Source organism: Numenius arquata, chromosome 9 (assembly GCF_964106895.1).
Source record: "Numenius arquata chromosome 9, bNumArq3.hap1.1, whole genome shotgun sequence".
Taxonomy (NCBI): domain Eukaryota; kingdom Metazoa; phylum Chordata; class Aves; order Charadriiformes; family Scolopacidae; genus Numenius; species Numenius arquata.
In genome coordinates, this window is record NC_133584.1 from 8862495 (window position 1) to 8877181 (window position 14687).

Sequence of the window (14687 nt, forward strand, 5' to 3'; positions counted from 1 at the left end):
AGCATGCAGATCTGTAAAATTTTCAGTAGCGTACAGACATGTGGAGGGATAGGTTTTGCTACCTGCCTGACAATGTTTTGGCTGAGATGCTCAGGTGGTGCCTGCTGTTACAGAGGCTACCTGCTGGAGTCTCCTCGCCTGTGTAGGCAGAACTGGGTCTCATGACTGGTACAGTGCAGGAGAAGAGGGGAGCAGGCTGAAGCCAGTTTCTCCTGGAGAAACTGTCTGCTCATAGCTTGAGTGGGCGTACTCTTTGCTGGGTGAAAAAACTGGCAGGCTGCCCGGGCCCAAAGAGTGGTGGTGAATGGAGTTAAATCCAGTTGGCGGTCAGTCACAAGTGGTGTTCCCCAGGGCTCAGTACTGGGGCCGGTTCTGTTTAATACCCTTATCAACGACCTGGATGAAGGGATTGAGTGCACCCTCAGTAAGTTCACAGATGACACCAAGTTGGGTGGGAGTGTTGATCTGCTTGGGGATAGTAAGGCTCTACAGAGGGATCTGGACGGGTTGGATCAATGGGCTGAGGCCAATGGGATGAGGTTCAACAAGGCCAAGTGCCAGGTCCTTGGGTCACAACAACCTCATGAACACTACAGGCTTGGGGAAGAGTGGCTGGAGAGCTGCCCAGCAGAAAAGGACCTGGGGAAGTTGGTGGACAGCCGGCTTAACATGAGCCAGCAGTGTGCCCAGGTGGCCAAAAAGGCCAACAGCATCCTAGCCTGTATCAGGAACAGCGTGGTGAGTAGGACTAGGGCAGTGATCATCCCTCTGTACTCAGCACTGGTGAGGCCCCACCTCGAGTGCTGTGTCCAGCTTTGGGCCCCGCACTACAAGAAGGACATTGAGGTGCTGGAGTGTGTCCAGAGAAGGGCAATGAAGCTGGTGAGGGGTCTGGAGCACAAGTCTTCTGAGGAGCGGCTGAGGGAGCTGGAGTTGTTCAGCCTGGAGAAAAGCAGGCTGAGGGAGACCTTATCGCTCTCTACAGCTACCTGAAAGGAGGGTGTAGCAAGGTGGGCGTCAGTCTCTTCTCCCAAGTAACAAGTAATAGGACAAGACGAAACAGCCTCAAGTAGTGCCAGGGGAGGTTTAGACTGGATATTTGGAAAAATTTCTTCACAGAAAGGGTTGTCAGTCATTGTAACAGGCTGCCCAGGGAAGTGGTTGAGTCGCCATCCCTGGAGGTATTTAAAAGATGGGTAGATGTGGTGCTGAGGGACATGGTTTAGTCATGGTTTTGTCAGTGTTAGGTTGATAGTTGGACTCAATATAAAGGCCCCTTCCAACATAGATGATTCTAACCCAGAACTGGATGTGAACCTGAAGCATGCAAGGGCAGTAACTGGAGACACCATGCAGGTGACTGTAGAGGATAAAATAATCCACAAATGCTCCTCCTAACAATTTATGAAGGCAAACAAAATTTAAGCAAAGTAGTGGAACCGGGGAAGTGTTTGTGCTCTGAGGGTACTGCTAGGCCTTGATGGCCCTGACCAGCCTCACCTGGGACCTCCACCCACACCTGCCTAGAAGCCCCAGTTCAGCTTAGGCTGAGTCTGTAAGTCCTGGATGGACCTCAGACTGATGCTGCTACCAGCTCGGCTCCTGGATGGGCCCTTTGTGCAAGCATGAAGTCCTGTTTCCTGGATGGACTTTGGCCCTATGATGTAGCTTTGTCATCAGTCCTGTCTCTGGCCTTGTCTCCTTTTGCTCCTGGTTGGAGATTGATAGTGGCCAGTGTTGCCTGCACCCAGCTCTGGTGAGGGCACTGCCTGTGCTGAGGCGTCTCTCTGCTTGTGGTTTGCCTTGCTTTAGGATATCGAGTAAGGAGGTTTGAGAATTTTTATTACTTAAGTCAAAACCCCACATATCATTAAATACATGAACGTAAGTATGTTGATGATTAGATACCATTTGTTTACCTCAAATGAGTTAATACCTTTAAAAAACCATAATGTTAATGGTAAGAAAAGAAGAGTAAAGTAGCAATTTATGTGAGGGGAAAAAACTGTAAAGGTAACTCCAGAATACTCCCAGATACTAGAAAACATTTTCAGAAACAGAGGCTGAAATTTACAGGTTTATCCAGGCCAGTTGCTGTCTCTGTTCCTGGAATGAATGCATCTTCTGTCATGAACTGTGTTTTATGACATCCTCTTAAAAAAAAGTGAATAAAGAGAGGATAATGTGGTGAAAGACAGCCAATTATTTCATAAATGTAAACTACGTTGAAAAGTGGTGTACAACATTATATATTTATGGATACAATTTTGTTCTGTCACATAACAAAATGAATAATACATTAGTCCAAGAACTTGTCATTAAGTGAATTTCTTTGTTGCCTTGCCATTAAAATAAAGAAGTCCTTGGTCTGTATATATGCATGACACTAACCCTTTTCTGGGAGCATAACGTAGGATGGGTGAAGGTACTATTAGGCTGCAAATTTGAACTAGATTTTGTAATTTTAAAGGTGAAATAATGCTAATAAAATTCGTCAGAGAGATTTAAAGACATTCAGGAAGGTTTTACATGTTTTTTTCCGTTAGTGAGATGTGATAAATGGAACTGATATTGGATGTTATTTAGACAAGAAAATGCTGTTGGTTTTTACCCTCTATAATTAGAATATTATTGTGGTAACCAGTAGGAAAGAATTTCTTTGCAAGAATCAATGAGAACATGGAATTGGAGAGGATTTTTTTTAAGCATCAGAAAACTTCCAGGTAAGACTGACAGTTCTGTTTGATCAGTTTTAACTCTAGAATACCAAGCCTTTTTCTCTTTTAAGTCTCTGTGTATTACAATACCAGTGTCACACTTATGTCTTGTTGTAATGAGGTTGAGTCCAGTTGTGACAGCCATGACTTTTCTCTGTACTGCTTCCTTATGTTGTTCTAAAGCCTGTGGACAACAGCCCACCGGGCTGCCTTGGGCAGAACATTGTCTGTTGCTGGAGGGAGGTGATCCTTCCCCTCTGCTCAGCACTGGTGAGACACGTCTGGAGTGGTGGGTTCAGTGCTGGGCTCCTCAGTACAAGAAAGACAGTGACATACGGAAGTGAATCCATTGAAGAGCCAGGAGGATGATTAGGGGGTGGGAACATCTGAGATAGAGGGAGAGGCTGAGAGAGCTGAGTCTGCTTATCCTGGAGAAGAGATGACTCAAGGAGATCTTATCAATGTATATTAATACCTGATGGGGAGGAGTGAAGCAAGACTCCTCTCGACAGTATCCCGTGACAGGACAGAAGGCAGTGGGCACAAGTACAAATACAGGGAAATCCAGTTAAATGTGAGGAAAAACTTTTTTACTGTGGGGCAGGTCAAACACTAGAACAGCTCGGTGAGAGGCGTTGTATGCTCTCCATCTTTGGAGATGTTCAAAGTCGCACTGGAGGTGGCCCTGACCAACCTGCTCTGGCTCACCCCACTTTGAGCAGGGGTTTGGACTAGATGATCACTGGAGGTGCCTTCCAGTTTCAGCCATGCTGTGATTCTTTGACTCTGAAAAGGGGCAATGAATAACTAAAAATAATGAGACCGTTACTCATACGATTAAAGTTAAGTTCAAGAATCTGTTGACTTATGATCTGGTACCTCCTAATAACATCTCCTAAATTAATGGTATTTAACTCTAGTTTGTATGGATTTCAATCTTTTTGCATGTCTTTTCTTTCTTTAATTCTTGTCCTTCCAAGAAGAGAGAGGAGCATCTATTTACAGTCTGATGAGGAAGACTAAAGAGGCAATCTAACTTGACGATTAGATGAAAATTACCTTTATGGTTAAGGTCAGTTAGACTGGATACGGGAATTTCAGGCCCCAGACTAAATTCTTGTCTTGTCCCATGAGTCAACGTGAGGAGAGAAAAAAAAAAAAAAAGAAAAGAAAACCGTAATGCAGTTAGATAATGATATAGCTGTTTTGGTGTTGAGCCTTTCAGGTGTTCTGAAGAGTTCTCCATGTAGATGTATGTGATGAGTTTGCACCTTGCAAAAGTAAGTTTAAACTTATCTGAAATACTATTTATTTCAGAATGCGCTAATCTATATTTTTTTCCTACTTTCTCCTTTTTCTCCTTGATGTAATTGACAGCAAAATCGAATCAGTTTGGTACTGACTTGGACTTGAAAGGTGAACACTGAATTTTCTACTACTACATTTTAATGCAATGTGTACACCTGACTATTTGATAAATTCAGACCTGCCGGGGAAAAACAGAACCACATATTGGACACAAAGAATCACATGTTGACTTATGTTGTGGAGACTATTGGTTTAAATTTTTAGTTTATGAGCGAAAAAGGGGTTCTCTGCAATATGTTTTGAAAGGTCAGGGTGTTGGTTTCATACTGGAGCTCCTGCTTTGGCTGTGTGCCACGTCTGTGGAGCAGGAGGTTCTCAGGCCAGGGGAAATGCCCAAGGAAAAAGACAACAGGTATAGTGGTACCACCCCAAAAAAACCCAACCCCACAAACAAACCCAAACTAAAGGGAAAAAAAAAAAAAAAACCACAAAGAAATTCAGGTAATAAAAATTTTGGGAGGCAAATTTTGCTCAAGCCCTGGCTTGAGGTTAAGCCAAGTAAACAGGAGTTGGAAAAGCATTGGGCACACCGTGTGAAAGTGCCAGATGTGACAGGTAGTGGTGTGAGAGCTAACAGAAGTTACAGGCATGGAGGAGGACTGGATTGCACAGCTGGTTAAGAAGGGCCATTAGGGAACAATCAAACTTCACAGATAATCTGCAGGAAGTACTGGGGACCTTCTGGGGAGGTGACTCTTTCAAGGCCAGCCTATAGCTAGACATCTGTATCTCTAGTACTATACGAAACTGAGTTTACTTGGATAACAATAATGGAAATACTAGTTTTGTGTATGGAGGGGCATAAACAAGGCAGAGGAAGGGATGTGAAGAGGATGGCCAAGAAACGGCACAGGGAGTTGATAAAGTGTGCTGGCTGGGGGGTACCTGTTGGCAACCTTGTGCTTGATCGCTGCAGCTGGCACAGGATAATAAACCAGACTTGTTGTTCTGACCATGCCACAAGAGTCAAAGCTGATTCTGTGGCCAGGAGCTGGGGTAGGGAGGCTTCAGCAATGTGCCACCTCCCTGGATGGAGAGACAGATCACTAGAGCAGCCCGGTACCCTGTTGGTGCCCTATCCAGGCCTGCAGGCATCAGCAACTACCTGCTGCTCCCTGATAGCATAGGTGCCTGATGGAAATAGGCTGAGAAATTCCAGAAAAGAGAGTCCAGAGGAGATTAAATAAGAGTGGGGAAAAAAAAAGGCAATAAAATGTGAGAAGCTGAAAGAGATGTTTGCTCCACAAGGAGATGTTTGAGAGAGCAAAGAATCATAGAGTCAAATACTGTAGCAAAACAGTAATCTGTTGTCCTCTGTTTCTAATGGAGTAGGAAGAAGTCTTTGGCTCCTGGGTAAATTCCTAATTATGAAGTGTTGAAAAGCTTTGCTTCCCTAAGCAAGATCAGAACAAACATCAAGTGTGCCTAGACCTGACCGCTCTTGCCTCAACATAAGGAGGTACGTTAGATAATCTCTTGAGTATTTTCCAATCCTGCATTTCTATGGTTTCATGCTCACTTATTTATGTAGAGGCTTTCTTCTACAAATCTAGCAAACAAACCTTTGTCCTGGAAAGACATTTACATATTAGTGCTGGTATTAATTAATTTAAGTAACTTGTCCCATGAGGTGCCCTCTCTTTTTTTTTTTCTTTTTTTTTTTTTTTCTGCTGACTGGTTTCCTTATGCCTCCAAATAACTGCCACTACTTAGCTCTGATGTCATTATTGAAATTAGAGTTTCTGGTGGAACTACTATTCCTCTTGATTGTCTTTCAAAGTATTGTGCTCATCTGTGAGGTATAGCATTAACGATGGTAAGCTTATTAAGCATCGGAACAGATGTTTTAGTGTTTTTTAACTGCTGGCTCTTACTGTGGCATCTATCCATAGCCAAGGGGACCTGTGTGTGAGCACATTATATCATGTGTACTGCTTTTCTTTCTTGTAAGTTAGCATAAACGCCTGTATTAATTTTAAATGTGGCTCTATGGTACAGATTATCTGGTTTCATTAGTAGCTTCAGAGTGTAGGTGTTTAATATTAATAATCACTGTTAGCCTATAGCCTTAATTAGGATGAGAAACAGCTGGATGCTGTGCAGAACCAGTCTTGGCTCCAGAGGCTGTGTTTCTCTGCAGCAGGCATGCCCTGATTGCTGAGCTCTAAACTCATGGCAGCTGAGAACAGAATGTCCTCATGGTTACTTATCAATACTGCTTTTCCTTCCTGCTTCTAGGACCCTTTTAAGGCTTCTGGCTGTTAACCAGAACCTGGGAGCATGAGCACCTATTGGAACAGTCCCTTGTGGTCAGGTAGTTTTTCTTCTCTGTGGGAGTAGCTGCCTTTGCTCTCCTCGGGTAAGTTTTCTTGACTTCTGCTCTCAGGGGCAGAATACAAGGGTTACTTGGGCTGTTGGCAACAGTTTAATTCATTTGTCCTGGCTATCCTTAAAAAAAACTTTTGCTTAAGCCAAATGCAGATTTCAACCCATTCGGGTATTACAGAGTAAGGAAAACAGAAATCGAAGAAGTGAACAATACAGCAGAACTGTTAAAGTGCTCCTCAACTTGCAGAGCTTGTAACTCCAGTGGCACAAATCCAGCACTCAATATGCTGCTTGGTACAGTATATAAAACCTCAGCAGTGGAGTTATGCAGTCAATTAACACAGTTCATAAACTATGCAGCTCAATTAAGAAAGCTCTGTAAGTGGGAAACAAAGAGAATAGAAATAGATGTCTCAAGTAATAAAATATGCAGTTCAATTGGAAAATGATGCAGGTGGTTAACGAAAATGTTATCTGATATGCAAAATGTGAATGTGAGAGTGTGTGTGCATGTATATGTAAATGTAAAAAAGAGATTGGATGTTTGCAGTTAGTCCATCAGAGCAAGGGAAGCTGTGGAGCATCTGAAGTACTGTCAGATGGACCTACAGTGACATGTGTTTGTTGCCTATGAGTATTTTGGAACTGTCTCCAAACCAGCAGTGGCTACAAAGAAATGAGTATGCAAACTTTTTCTATTTCTGATATACTTTATCAACGAGGTGGCACCTAGATGCACAGCAGATGTTGTCTTTTGTGATGCAGATGAGCCTTTTGGAGCAGTGCAGCTGATAATGAGCTCTGTGTATTGTTACAAGCTAGGGCTGCCAGGCAATAACCACCTACGAACCTAACTAATGAACAGCTACAGTGCTGAGGCAGGGTCTAGCTCCTCTGAGACAGTGGGTCAAATCCTATAGTTTTTAGACTTCATTCAGGGAAAACCTCTTTTAATTTTAACAGGAGCTTTGACTTTGTCTAGTACACAGGGTTTGGCCTTTAGAAATAAACAGTTATTCTAAAAGCGTCAAACAAGATTGCTGGGCTTTGCCGGTAATTGAAGTGGAGTATAAGCAATACTTAGTATGGAAAAAAAAATTTAGAATAGTTAGAAAATAGCTTTGGTAATTAATATGGAATTTGATAGAAATATTAGGTTGACATCTAACGTTTTTTATTCGGCAGGACAGTTTACAATCCTGAATAATTCATTTAGTGTATGAAGCTATGCAATTACACTGAATATTGGGCTGGTGCCAGTCAAATGCATGGCCCAGAGATGGTTCTTGTTACCTGGTCTGTATAGAAACCAAATATTACTTCATAAATGTCTGTGTCATTATCCACTTCTTTGTCTAGGACAGAAAATGGGCATAAGGTAACTTCAGGAAATACCTACAGGGAGAACAAAAGTCTATATATCCTTGTAATGGCAATAAGAGTCTTTCCATTAACTTCAGTGGGCTTTTGAGAGGCCCTGTTATTTCTGGAGTGAAATACTTTATCCTCACAGGAATGGAAACACCAGGATGTGTTATCCGAAGGGAAAACAAAATCAAATTGGATATCTCCTGTTATAGTAGAGGAAACATTGCATCCAGTTCTACAATTCTTGGACCAAGTTCCTAATGTGTATGTAAAAGATGTAGCTGTGAATTAGGGAACTGTATGGCACATGATAGATAAAGAACTTGCTCACGCAGGAAGCATTTTCATGGTCCTCAAGGTATTGTATCCTTGTCGATTCCATCAGAATCGGAGGAATGTTGCCAGGTTTTAAAAATATGAGTAGATTAGGGGAACATTCATCAGTGTCTCGCTTGGTGAGATTTTGAGAGGCATGAGTACCCATATTTAAAGGACAGTAATAGGTGGTGCCCCATCCTGTGCTGAATCTGTCCTCTGACAATGCCACCAGCAGGTCCTATAACACAGAACAGAATTTTGCTATGTGAACTTTTTGTTTATCACAACAGAGTTCTTAACTTCAAAATCGGATAATTATTAGTCAAACATGTAAACCAGTTGGAGGTATGATCTATGATTTCTATACTATTCTCTTTCCCATATACTAGTCTCTAATTCATGGCTGACTTTTGGTGTACAATAGATTTTTGGCATCGAGACAGACTGCAGGGATGTAAACCTGTTTTTTCCATTAGCCTTTTATGTTGGTAGGTTGGGAGGGGGTTGGATTTTTATGAATACCCTAAATTAAAGAGACTCCAGCCCAACTGTGAAATTAATAGAGCTATCAAAAAACCCACTGTCATTATACAACAATTGTTAATTATTTACAAGCAAACTTGCAAGAACAGTATTGTAGCTGTCAGCATTGTCATTATGAAAATTAAAATGCTTTGTCTGGGTAGAAGATAACATGACTCATTTAGGCTAAATGCGATGAATATGGAATATTCTGTTTCTCTTCACCAATTAGTCGGAGAGAGAACAATAGCTTGTCTCTTTTCTAACAAGATGTTTATTTTAAAAAGTCTAACAAAATAAATATTTTCAGGGCGTTGTTTAAAAAGGGCATAAATTCATTGTAGCTATTATAATAAAAGTTAAGACCAATTTGTTTTCTAGGATGGATAAACTATTTTCATAAAGTAGATTCTCCTTTTTCAATAGCGATATGCATGTGAAAATCTTTTTGCCTTATTATCACAATATCTTGTTTTGCCTTATTACTACAACATATTGTTTACTATATGCATTATATGCTTGAGGTGTGAGTTGCTCAAGTGCTCTTTGCTGCCTCTGATTTAATTTGTCTTTCCAAGCATATCCTGGTCCAGTAGTAACTTCTTGGTTCTCTGTGTAGGTGATTACAATTTTTATAAACAGCAAGAGGAAAGCCAGAGAACTTTTAAGACAACTGTGCTGGGCAGCTGGAGTCAGTCTTCCTGCTGTATTAGTTCACATGCCATCTTGCATTAGCTAAGATTTCATTGTCTTAATGACATTAATGATTTACAGCAATGAATCCATCAACGAAAAAGCAGAAGCAAAAGAATTAAGGTACGACTCTGTCAGGGTTGTAAAGGGTGATGCTAGCATGGCAAACCTCTGCAGGGAGTCTACAAATTGGAAGGGATCGAAGTGCTGAGCTTGGAAAGGGCAATGTCACTGTCTTTCTGCATGGACATGCCATCAGTCTTCTTTTCAAAGCTTGTTTGGGTCTGTCTCACCGATCCTCACTTTGCTGCCTTATGTTCCCCAGCCTGGTTTCTGTCTCGGTTTTCTTACTCATTGTACAGATGATTCTGGGAGCAGAGCACATTTGCCTCAGAGTAAGAGGAACCCCTTTCTCCTGTCCACCTCGTGACATGAAGAGAATGGGTTGTCTGAGAAGACAGTCAGCACTGGTCTTATCCTTTGAGCATAGTTATCAGAAAAGCTTTTCCATGTAAATCTTCTGAGGACTGTCATTAGCTGCAACTGTAGTTGTGTGTGAGTAAGTACAAAACCAGCTTGTGGTTCTCATTTTCCTTCCACTTGAAAAATTAGATTGTTTGACACTGGGGCAAATGTTGCGTTGGTTGGTATTAGAAGTCAAAAGTAGGGTCCCAGTGAGTGAAGGAATCGACCTCTTAATTCTGACTGTACAATGACTTAAGTAGTTATCAGGTGCAGAAGTAAAATCTTTGACCCTCGTTTATGCGCTCCTAGTTAGACCATGCTGCCTTTTGAAACTTCTTTTTTAATCTCTTGTTTAGAAAATGATTTTTAGAGTGAGAATATTTATGTTCTGCTGTCAGCTTACAAGTTTTTTACAGTCTCGTAGAGGTAGGAGAAAAGCAAGCTGTGTTTTTCATATACACACTAAATTAAAAGGAAGATGTAGAAAACACACAATTGCATTTTATTTAAAAAACAACACCACCCACTTTCTTAACATCATTAAAAGTATGTGTTCACCCACCATTAATTTTGTATTTGGTTGCAGAGGCTGTGGTGGAATGAATAGGAGCAAAAAAGCTATTTGGGGTGTTTGGCATCAAAATTGAGGACCCATATGACTGAATGCGTATTCTGTGGAGGAGATTTTTTAAAACTGTATAATTTATAAATTCTTTCTGTATTGCAAAAGGACAGAAGCTCTAACAAGAATGGTACAAACATGTCTCCTCATTATCTTTGGGCAAACAATCTTTCTTTTCTTCCAGCAGCTGGCTAAGAGTGCTTGACCTTACACTTTGCTGTTCTGAGAGTTGGTTCATTTGATATTACTTTGGCCATTATTAGAAAAATGTCAGTGCTAGGGAACTCCCAGTGTGAGTTTGCTTCTATGCTCTCCCAGGAGAGGAGGATATGGCCAGTATCAGTTCTGTCAAGATCCTTCTGGTCTGTGTGTAGGGTAGGCATTAGTTACGGTTGATTTGTTGGGAATCTGGAATTTATTTATCAAAGGAAAGTTAAGGGGAAAAGTATACAGACGTGCCTAATGTGGAAGGAAAGCATGTTCAGCTTGTGTGCAGAATGCCACCGGAATGATTTAGAAATAATTTCTCTGCTACGGCTGCCAAGCTTTGGAGGTGTTCAGGTAGGTCCTGGGCACTGGTTCCACCTGGACAGTTACACTTTCGAAGGGCTGGCTGAAGTTCTATGCTTTGCTGAGGTGCAATGGGTGTCAACTGAAAGGATGCATTTCCTCCAGTGTCCTACTCTTCCCTGATTTTTCTTTCGGCTAATGTTCCTCCAGAGACACTGAAAGGGTCCAGCCTTCTCACCAACTTCTGAGAAGAGGCCCCATAAGTAATATTAACTTCTGCAATTTCCTCGTTACTCTTAAGCAAGTTATTAATTAACTGAATGTAACCACTGGCTGTTGATAAATCCTTTTAACTAATTCAAATTCCATATCAAGCTCGGAGCATTTTCACTCAAGCTGCTGCTGAAGTTAAGCTTTGTGAAGAATTAGTTCTGATCTGTTTTTGAGTGCCGGAGTTGGGGAAAATGGAGAGAAGATATTTGTTTGCTTGATTCCACATGACAACTCCAGGGTAACTGAATAGACTGTACGGTTGGTTTGACAAGGCTGTGCACCGAGCCAGCAGCCGCGCATACCAGAGACAGGGGGATGGAAGGGGAACTGACAACTGTAATGGATTTTATCAGAATTTCTCTAAAGAGCAACAATTTGCCTTCAATTATTAATGTTTTTCAGAGGTTTCTCTTCTGAGAGGTATGAATAACTAACTTAAATATGCATTCATGTAACATTTTCAATAATGAATAAATTACTGCATGGAAAGAAGTTGAGTAGCAGATCCAAATATTAAATAATGGAAGAGGTTTTTGAGAGTAAGAAATGTAGTCTTTAATAGTGTGATTGTTACTGGTTTTTCTGTGAATGCAGGAACTGTGGTTATTATATCTATAAATGCATCACAATGATTGTGAAAAATGTTGTAAGTTAGCTTGAAGTGCCACAGAAAGAAAAAGCAGTGCCTGTGTGTTGTGGTGTATGACAGCATGTGCATTAATCCTGCAGTGCTCTTGGCTCATCCTGGGGCTTAAATGTGTTTCTCTTTCCTCCCTATGCTCAGGAGGCACTTTGTGCCCTGTGCTGTAGAATTTATTGCTTTATGTTAGGGCAACTTTGAAAATGCGAGCTAAGGAAGCTGTTGGTCCTATTAAAAAATGTGCTAAAGAGACACTGGAGTGGATTGCCAGGTACCTGGGAGGAACCTTAGGATGTTCAATGATTGTTTTGTGAACTGCTCCTTCAGGCAACTTTGAGAGACAGTGACTTTGAATTTATTTATTGCTCTAGTCCAATTTTCACTTCCAGAGTGGCATTCTTAGAGACTCTATCCTGTAGTCCCTCATGCTCTGCCCATTTAGTCTTTCACTCTCTTTAGACGGAAATGCGTATTTATACATTTTGTAAAACTTTATAACAATTCTTTTTCTGTAACACCATTACTGCCTTGAAAATTTGTCACAGATATGAAAGCTCATTAAGCAACCCTTGAAAATGACCAGCTCTTGACAGCATCACCATGACAATGAGTGTATTGGCATTTGTTATATGAAACAATTTATTCCATATTAGCAGTGTGTTGTTTATTTTAGCATAATATTTTAATACCATGAAGATATTTAGAAATGGAAGTCTTACAAATCTCTCTTACTGATGTTAAAAAATGCTGTCTTATGAATTGTTATATATAGCATCGGTGTGTTCTGAAACAGCAGTCAAATATAAGCCTTTGTGATCTCTTATATACTGAAAATTGTAGAAAACTGTCTCAACAGCACATAGGTTATCAAGTAGATATATATATTAAAAAAAAAATCTTTGTCAAGTTATAAACTGTTTGCAAAAGCAGCACTTAGCAAGTTTGTAAGTACATTCTTACCACTCTGCATCAGCTGAGTTCTGCATGGATTCTGCAGCCAAAATTGCCTCTGAGATCTGTGAAATCTGGTTGAGTGAAAGCAGCATCTGACCTATGAAACCTACTGATTAAACCTGTTTATCGCAGGGGAGAATATTTACATGCTGGTTGACACATCTAGGAAGAACACTGAACTTACTTAAAACTGAGGAAGTAGTATAGCCCTGCAATTCTGGTAGAAGAGATGGATCTAAAAGAGGATGTGTAATTCCTCTGATTATTTTGCCTCCAATAAGAATACTGCTTCCTTGTGTATAAGAACTGGATGTTGAGAGCAAGTCAGTGCACAGTTCCCAGGACTGTAGCAAGGTGTTTCATTAGTGGGGAAAAAAAAGAAATAAATAATTTAACCCTAGCCTAATTAGTAGACTTCATAATTTATTGTTTTATCATCTGGTCCAGCTCAGCATTCATGGGATTTCTAGGCGATATGAAGTGTGGAAACCTGTCATGACAGAAAAAAAACCAGAGAGGCTTGTAGGAAACAATGGTTGTCTTGTGGGAAGAGTTTAAATATATGCAGCTGATCCCATGGGAACTGCTGTAGTCTATTCACCCTGTGTGAAAATGATGCTCTTTCAATATAATCTTTAATCCTTTTCTTTCACTGAAAAAATGTGAGAACTTTATTTAAAAGTTTTGAAAGACTGATCTATTTTAGTGAGTAAATGCTTTTCAAACATAAAAATAAATCAGATTATTAGTATAACACAGAGGGGAAAAGTTACTTGAAATATTTTCCAATATTCTGTCCATAAATTGCATACGTGGATGTTCTTGGGAAACTTTCAGGCTGAAAATAACCAGGAAATGTATCCGTGCTTTCTTTTTTTTCCTGGTTGGGTGCATGTGGGAAGGAAGTATCCAGCAGTCTTGGAGATATTACAAACTTCTGTAACTCTGAGACATGCATTTTCTAATTCCACAAAACAGATTTTTCCTGTGAGATGAGGGAGAAGGATTTCAAGAAAATTGAATCCTATCATATGCACAGAATAAAAGTTTGCTTTGAAGATGATTCTAATCTTCCTCCTATTCACAGAAAAATAAAATAAAACTAAATATGCAGTTGTTGAAAACATTCGTCTCCACCCCCAGAGAGAATGGAAATCTAAACCTCACTTTGTTCAATCCATGCATGTGTGAATAACATCACAAACTCCCACAGGGCTTAATAGAGCTGCTGTCCTGTTTGTTTTTTATGGGACCATGTCCTAAATATTAAACCCTGTTTGGTGAAATACACAGTTGTAGTCCTGGAGGTATCATGCAGCATGTATTTTATAGTCTGCACACAGAGTGCTGAAAAGGCAAATAGTTACTAATACTATTTTGCTTTTGCTTTCCTATAGTGTCTTTCATCCAAGGCATCCAAAGCACTTCATACAATCCAGTGTATTAAGTATGGCAACATGTCTGCGAGGTAAGGATATTGATTTTTTTTTTTTTTCTTTTCCTTTTTATAGATAGTCAAAGCATTGGGCTGGGCTTTTCCCAAGATTGCCATGGTAAAGCAAGACCTCTGGCTTCACAGTCCTTTAACAGAAGACTCTCCATTTAAGGGGAATTCTCAGATCACCTTCCTCTCCTGTGTAATTTACCTGACACTTAAATCTAAGTTACTTTTTTGAACCGGGTGCTCAGTTTTCACCTTTTAGATTTCTTTCTTTAATATTTCAGAAAATGAACATTACCTCTTGTTTATCAAAGATCTTTGGTGCCCAGGGTAGTCTGTTCCTTCAGTACAGAACAAGAAACACCAGCTGGAAGTGCTTCAGTTGGGAGCTGTGCTGCAGCATTTGAGGAGAATCGTGCATGGTGCCCATGGCAAACTGAGTGTTAAAGAGGAGAATGGGGTTTGGGA